Raw genomic sequence first — 8,554 nt, forward strand, 5'->3', positions numbered from 1 at the left:
TCTAGTTTGATATTAAAAAAAAGGATCATGGTTTTAGTAGCGAGTACCCTGCCCCTATAAGGTGACCTCACTTTAGAAGATTCGTGGTCATATGGCCATGCTGACTTATATTTCAAACCGTTTTTGCCTCACACTTGTAATTGTAGAAAAATAGATTTTTATATATATATATATATATATATATATACACGAAGTCACAAAATAGAGAATAGATCACTTTAATCATTATAGATAAGATGAAACTATAAATATAAAGCAACACGATTTGATATTTTATTATGAAAACCCTTCTTTTATAAATGTGACTGAACAAGTGGCGTTGTAAATAAAGCTGTTTCAATGTAATTTACCTTCTTATTAATCCACTAATAGATCGAACATCGATTGATATTCAGGTCTGAAAGTTATCAAAATGTTGCAAGTATTTTTATTGAGTCCTAGGGGAGTAATTAATAATTATCGATATGATTATTCGTCAAATAAAATTTATTAAGACAACTATCCGTAGAGAAGCAGAATTTTACATTAATGATACGATAGCTTGGCTAATCTCTGTAGTTTTCTGTTATACTGCTAGCTCTTTAGAAGTCTTTGATATCTATACACAGACGACCTTCTCCGTGGTAGCATCCAGGCCGCCGTTCAGGTCTGCCTGCTGCGTTCAGGTAATCTGTCGTTTAAAGAACGCACCTTCGTTTAAAGATTCATAACTATAGCTATCGGTAGATTTCTACGGTTCCTACCTCGACTTCCTTTGATAGCGTTCCTTCTATATATTAACGTAATGATTGATTAATCTGTAGCACTCCTCAATATAGATTTGAAGTTGCAGGTCATGTGTTTTTCGTTGAAGTATTGTCCGCATTGTGAGTTTCTTTATTCATATATGTTCGAAGTACGCAATTGTTACAGACGTGTACCTCTATCTATCTATCTGATTTTAATAGACAAAGTCGGCAAAGTAGAATTAGGTTACTGCGTAGATAAACAACTAAGTTTGCTGATGTGAAAAATAGTACCGTAGGGTTCGTAAGAAATACGCACTAATAAAGAAACACGTTTTCCACCCCTACGGAGAAAACAACCACCCAGGCCAGAAAGGATATCACGATAAAAACAATCACTTTCATCCTGATTCTTAACCTGGCTGACATTGTTTAGAAGCTGCTTCACTCACTAATGTAAATAGGCACCTCAGACGAGATTAACCTCATTGCATAGACTACTATCAACTCCAAAAAGAATTTTGCCTTCGAAGCAAAACTAGAGTTGTCCACAGGGATAATGACGCAAAATAATCGTAAACTTACGAACGTCAAACGTATGAAAAACGTTCCCAAGCGTAAGTTTCACATGTCTGTGTTGCTTGTGCCTGTATCTGGTAGGCACCAATCAGTACTCCAGCTCCCGGTTAGGAATAAAGTTGTCACCTATCGGCAATTCATCTTCCAAGCCAACTGCGTTGGAATGGGTCGAGTTCGCTTTATCGAATAGCGCGCACCTGTTTCGTTAAAAGCAACAACGTAATGTAAGTTTACACTTACGCGAAGTATATTATTCTTTCGCCATTTCAACTTTCGACGAGGCCACGAAAATATAAGGTGTTTTTTTTTTTTTTTTTCGCAAAAGTCTGATTCATCCGATCGAACATACTAGCCACCGGTTTGCTTTGACACTTTCCAGTCAATTGTTATTTATTCAATAGAATTGTAAATGGTTTTTGCATTCAGAACGGCTTTTGTCTTATATTTCAATAATCGACCCAGCGAATAGCTATGGCCGTTCGGCTGGTTCGGATAAAGAGGCAATCCTATAAATACCAAGTGCATAGTCACTTAATTTATTTAAGAAAAAGGTTTATTTATCTTCATCATTATTTGCACTTTCAGAACAGATGTTGGTATGCTTATACACGGAGCATTGATGTATATACCAATTGAAAAGGTGATACAGGTCTTCAAAAATATCCTGTATTTTCGGCTATTGAAGGCTATCATCTCAGTAAAGGAATTTTTCATCAAAAAAAAGATTTGTACTAAAAGCTCCCTATTTGTCTTTCTAAAACGAACCAAACTGGGCAATCATCAAGTGAAGATAGATCATCGTGTAAGATGGTTGAGCCATATAAAATTATTTTGTGTGACTGTGGACACGCGCAGGTCAACATCTGAGGTCTCGGAAGCATTACTCCTTATGTCGTTCGAAAGCATGTCGTGCCGTTAACAGTCTTTAATTAGAGCATCTGCTATAAAGTCAACCGCTAACAATCAACTACTTCCCGAATTTTCCCAAGAAATCGAGAAAGTGTCGCAATAATATTACTCATCAGAAGTGAAGCTTGCTTTAGCATTTTCTCTCTTTTTTGCTAAGTATTGGATAGCACCGAATAAACTAGCAATAATCGTACAAGGATTCTTATATCTCCTTTCCGAAGGTTTCCAAAAGTATATCTTTGTCTAATGACTCATGCATTATTGTTCATATACGAACACAGTGTTACGTGTTTTTCTATATATTTCCACTTGTAAACATCTCTATTTCGATAAGAAAATGAACGATATGCTAAACTAGAGGTGCCTCAATGTCTGTTTTCCGAGTAAGTGGATATAAACACAATTTGTCCATATTATAAAACTCGTTACCTTAAAGGGCTAAATCTAATTCTTATAGCTACAGACTATTGTCAGCCCAAATTGATTAGTTTGCCATTTTTTAAATACATAATCCTCAATCTAATAAACTTTTTTCGTGATTGGAACACACAGACCTCTATGAGGGGGCCCATAAAGTAGCCCCTGGTTACATAATCACATTGAATGCACATAGGAAGTTGTTAATATTAAGCCAAAAGGTTTAAAGACTTTTTGCCTTTCGGTTTATATGCTTTGTTGCACTACAGTACAAATTCGTTTATTGTCAAGAACTATTTAATAAGCAAATGCAGTCTGTGTCAAGATCGGCGAGAAAAATTCGGACAGTGCACGCAACCTCGGCTTTAGCTGCCTGCACGCTAAGTTGGGCATAAGCTAGAGAAGCTGGATAGGCAGAAATCACGGTTGCAAGTGAATATCTCGTACTAATATATTTATTTCGTAAAATTATTGTTAGTCTAAAATTTCACATTCAATATCACTTTATCAAGATACATATAACTGTATATCACATCTGTTTTTCTGTAGTTATTTCAACTGCTGAGAGACAGATTTTTGTTAGTTCTAGTAGAGCCAGTGGGTTGCAATCAGGAGCTACGAGTGGTCGCAAAACCTCTACCGCAAGTTGAAGGGTGTAAAAAATATACGATAAGATTGGTGGCTACAGTAACATAATATATGGCGCGTTATGCCTGCGTCGTATGGATAAACAGAGCCTTTGCACACACACTACTATAGGCTTAAAAGCAATCGTTATCCTGGTGGCTAGAGCTTGTAGGACAATTTCGGCGGAAGCGGTATTCGCAGTTGCAAGTATGATACCATGGAATCTGCTGAGACACGAACGAGCGGAAAGAGCATCGGATGAAAAGTGGAACCTTTCTTCGCCAAAGACCTCTACTCTAAACAAATGGAGTAAAGACTGGGTCAACCGAATCCCCGATCGTAAAAGGCATATACGGGCTGAGTGGGCTAAAACGCTGATCCTTGATTTGGCAAAATGATATGACAGACCCCTTTGGGGTGGTTTCATGATACTTCACGCAGGTTCTCTCTAGATATAAGCAATTTTTAGACAGTGCGTGTTATGAAGGTGTCTGTCAAATACCTGTGTTCTATGGTACTCAGGGCATACAAAGAATATGGCACACATCTCAGAGAAATGCCAAGAATTGGACGCAGCCCAAAGAGATACCGTGCGCGTGGAACCGAGGACGGTAACTGAATATCACAAGCATCGTTGCGCAAATGATGAAGTCTAAGGACGAGTGGGCCAGAGGGATGTGTTACAGAGAAGGCATTGTGCGTCTAAGGAAAGGCCTTGAGAGACAAAGAAAAAACAATCAACGTGCATACAGGCTACATTGAGGAGCGCATAAAAGTCTGGCAGGTGTTAATTTTCAAATGTGTCGAAAGTGTATATTTCTCGTTAATCAAGTTTAAGCGTAAACTTTTACCTATTTGATAATTTATCTCCAGTGCATTCCATTTTTCTTGAATGATATAAAATACCTTGCTCGGCGCATCTTACGCATATGATTAAGATTTTTTTCAGGCAGCTTTTTTTTTTTACAGGCAAAACGGCACCATTTAAAACTGAAAGAGAAACAATGAGGAATTTATGCCGAAATCACTCCAATTTACGTTATTCATGTTTCGACCACTTCTGCAATGACAGTTATGCGAAGATGGGTTATAACATAAACGTCATGTAACTATACGAACCACGAAACACACCACAACAAAGGTGACTACTAGGACAACTAGAAATCTATCTGACATCTATACTCGCTTGTTCTACTATTGCCAAAGCCAGAACGGTTAACATTTTTGCATTATTGTTTGTACTTGTGCGTACTGCGTCACCATATCCCGCGTTTCAGCAGCGCCGCTTAATAACCTAGCATTGGAATCTGTTAAACTGATGTTGACAACTGTTCTAGCTTTATATTCTCGATGGATGTTTTCTGCGATAAATATCTTATTTCTTCTAAAGGTCTCAAGTTTGTTTTGGTTTTCGCGCTCCAGAACCGGAAGCTATGAGGCACTTCAGCCCAAATATTGGCCATCAAATGATACCGACTGTGGCAGAAACACTACCCAAAGCTATTGTTTCAAGACGTACACCAGGAAATCAGAGGAGATGTGTATCTTACAAGGGTAAAATACCTCATTAGCGTATTGTACACTATAAAAGTATACATTTCAAAAAGCATTTCTTCAAACCATTTGAGTCCTACACACTGTTTATTGCAGAGAAGCGAACAATAATACGGCATTACACCATGCAAAAAATACACCGAGAACTCGTACAAAGTATTGAGTGGCCTTATTAGTCGCATCCGATGCCATGAAGGTTCTCAAAGGAATTATTTCAATAAGATTTTGTCAAGATTCTCGAAAATTTTGAATTAAATAGAAACTATTTAATTTTCTAATAAGTACAAAGCTTATTAAAAATATGCTAAGAGCATCAAAGAAAAAAACGATACCATTAGAATAGGAAATTGCAAATTAGAAAAACATTGGGATTCAAGCAGGATAGTTTCGTATCTCCGTTGCTGTCCGTCCAAAACGAGGACGGGTTGTTGAAAAACAAAAAATAACAGGTATGCATAGGAACTATCATACATAGATGCGGTGGTAAAAGAAAACGCATTAAATGTCCATGCATCAAGGACGGAAGTCATGAAAGCTTGACAACGTGGCCAAGATAGCAAGTTGAAAGCTGTTATTCTGCGAACTCTATTGCCTATTAATCTATACCAAAACGAAACACATTAAGTATTGCTGAAGTTGTTGGGCTCCTAGTACTGTCAAAACGTGGAAAACTCCTACCACCAGGAGCAGCCGCGACATTGTAAACTTTTTGTAGGAGCAGGAAGGATGCTTTAAGTCAAGCCTATTGCTTACAAATGATGTTACAACATATCAGTTATGCACGCTTTAAAAAACTCAATATCATTAAATTCATGCGTTCTTAAGGACTACAACAAATCCACAATGGGCAAACCGCTAAAACAAGAGGGAATTTGGGTTTGAGCTCAGAACACAGAATCGATATGTACGATTTATCCCACGACTCACCATAGGTGAGATGATGGGAACTATGATAAATACCGCATTCATATGCGATCTGAAATTTTTTGATTCTGAAGATTTTTGAAAAGTTTGCAACGAGCAATTTATTTCTTGAGAAACAGACGTACCCATCAGCCTGACTCAACCAGCCTACAATGTTTGTAGCTACCCACATCTCAAAACTGCACGTTGATATGAGCTAAGAATAAATTGGTAATAAATGCCTCGTGTAATTCTATATTATATACACTATATTGTATATAATAGCTCCGGAGTCTACAATCGTCTATCCGATTTCAACCTGACGTCAGCGACTCACGACATCGAACGGGCCAACGAGCAGTTGATGAAGTTGTCATGGGAGGCGCGATGCGTTTAACTATCCAAATTTTTGGAACGGACCAACAGGAAAAAGAGGTGCATCGGTAAAACATGTTATCAGTTCAGATACAGTAATAATTAACGTACCGCTATGATCCCGTTGAAAGACATCGTGAACGCTAAATGTTAGTCAAAATTAACAGAGGTTCGGTTTCTTGCCGATTCGACAACAGCGGGGAGTGACTTGGGGTGAATGAGATGGATAAGGGATTAGACAAGATTTTTTTGGATCGCGTGGACTGGTAGATCGATGTTAGAAGTACCCGACGCTCTTTTCGTACTCGTACCAAAATGTATTTTAATACAGTGATTGCCTTTTATTTGATAAGCATTAAACGGTACATTTGCGTAATCAATAATACGAAATAACATTTATGTTTACTTCGTATTTTCACGAACTTTACAAAGTTCGTGATTGGAGATTTTCCTCATTTCTGTTATCTTACTTTGGATATGTGATATTCTAATCTTGGACCGAAATTGCAGTTGGTTTATTGCATTACGCATTCAATTATTAAATTTTATTCCAGGTCGGAAGTTCGAATACATGTATGGGTTAGAAAATCTTGAATCAAAAAGTCTGATTTTCGACACAACAAAAGAACATTGAAGTACGCCAACGCACTTTTATTTTGCAATCGATCGATATATACCGCTCGGTTAAATTTTGAAAAATGTGCATCTACGCTGTCGAGGATCCTATTTTGCTAATGCTCTTTTGATTTGACTTTTTTTGTTTCATGAGCATCACTTCCAGCACGAGGCATCTCTATACTTATAAAAGAAGAACAAAGGAGAGGAGTTGGCTAGGAGATCATATAGGTAAATAGATCATATAGGAAATCATGTAAGTGGGTGCAGGAGTCGGAATACGTCGAAATAGTCTTTGTCGTAAAAGCGTGATACGAGTTAATCATGTAGATAATCTCATGATAAGGCGGAAAAAAATTTCCCATTCGTAATGGTGTTAAATGCGATAACGGTAAAAAAGCTCGGTATGTTAAGTTAGCTAAAACCAGATGTTTGCGCTAAAGATGGTACCACCCATGATAGAAAACAATTATACAATTAATGTGTAAGTTATTTGTTTGTACTTTTTCGCCCGTTTATCAGCAGTCAAAAAATGCGAATACTAAATTAATTCAGCCGAATCATAGAAAAGAAGACCGATTATAAGCTCTGCGCCTATCAGTCGACACCATTAAGTATAGATTTAACCTAATAATCAAGTGTCTTTCTAGTGGCTTCAAAATAAAACAACGAGCGTAAAAAGATCGTCATTTGTTGTCAGTATCACAGGTAGAAACTTCCATCGACGTATGTTTGTAGCACCGCGCTACAGCTCGATGGGCTTGTTTACCTTGAATATGTGAACATTGCTGACCAAAGAGTACGCAAAAAAAACTAGCTGAGATATTTTTTACATTTACATCAGCGGGTGTCTTGGATGATTTTACACTATGAGGCTCTATTACAAAACCTGTTTTTTATTGCTTAGCACTTACTTCATTTTCCCACACATCGTGAATGACAGAATCAATATTACTTCTAGAGCAAAGCTCACTTTAAATACTCTTCTAGTACCACACTATTTATTTAGCTATACTTCTAGTGAATACAAATGTTTGTTGACTTTTTAAAATGTTGTCTTTTTCAAATTGCATTAGGAGAGTTGTCCGGTTTATCTTTTAAGGCTCAACTGGTTCGTGTATTCAGTCTTGATGAATGAAACATTACGTAATGATAAAAAAAACGTTCTTTTGTGGAATAAGCATGCTTCGAAGGAAAAAAAACTCTGGCGCGGCACGTTTGCCTAGCGAAGTCATGTCTTTACTCTGTTAGTGCTAAAAGCATTTGAAAATGTTACAGGCCCGCCATTAGCACAGCTTGGGCGTCCTGTGCGCAAGCATTCAGGACTGATATGTTGTCCTCACTAGTTATTTTGAGGTCTGCAGCTGTCAGTTGCTTTAGTACAGCATCGGCGCATGCTTTCAAAACCTATCGTTCTCTGCAGGTCACCACATAGTTCGTCAGTTCGGTAGTGTCTAAGATAACAGCATTTAAATTAACGGAATACAGTTGATGTAGAAGATCGTACATTTTTTTCGTGTTTTTTTGCTTTGTTAGTTTTTCTTGCATATTTCTTTGAAAATTATGCCGCGAAATCTGACTGCTTCGAAGTTCGTCGACGCCAGAACTTGGTCAGGTTATTGGCACGTTTATTTTTTTAATACTATAACCTTCTACTCCTATAATCGCCCTTTACAGTTCGACCACGTGTATCACTCAGTGATATGTTTGTCGGATAGCTGTAAGCATGTAATTACTAATTTCAATGATGGTACAGAGGTAACGTGTTTGTTACTAGAGATATCGAGCTATATAGAACTCGAAAGGGTCTTTCTTAAAAACAGCACTAGATGACTAACTTGTTGATCTTT

Source organism: Varroa jacobsoni, unplaced genomic scaffold (genome assembly GCF_002532875.2).
Source record: "Varroa jacobsoni isolate VJ856 unplaced genomic scaffold, vjacob_1.0 scaffold_342, whole genome shotgun sequence".
NCBI lineage: Eukaryota > Metazoa > Arthropoda > Arachnida > Mesostigmata > Varroidae > Varroa > Varroa jacobsoni.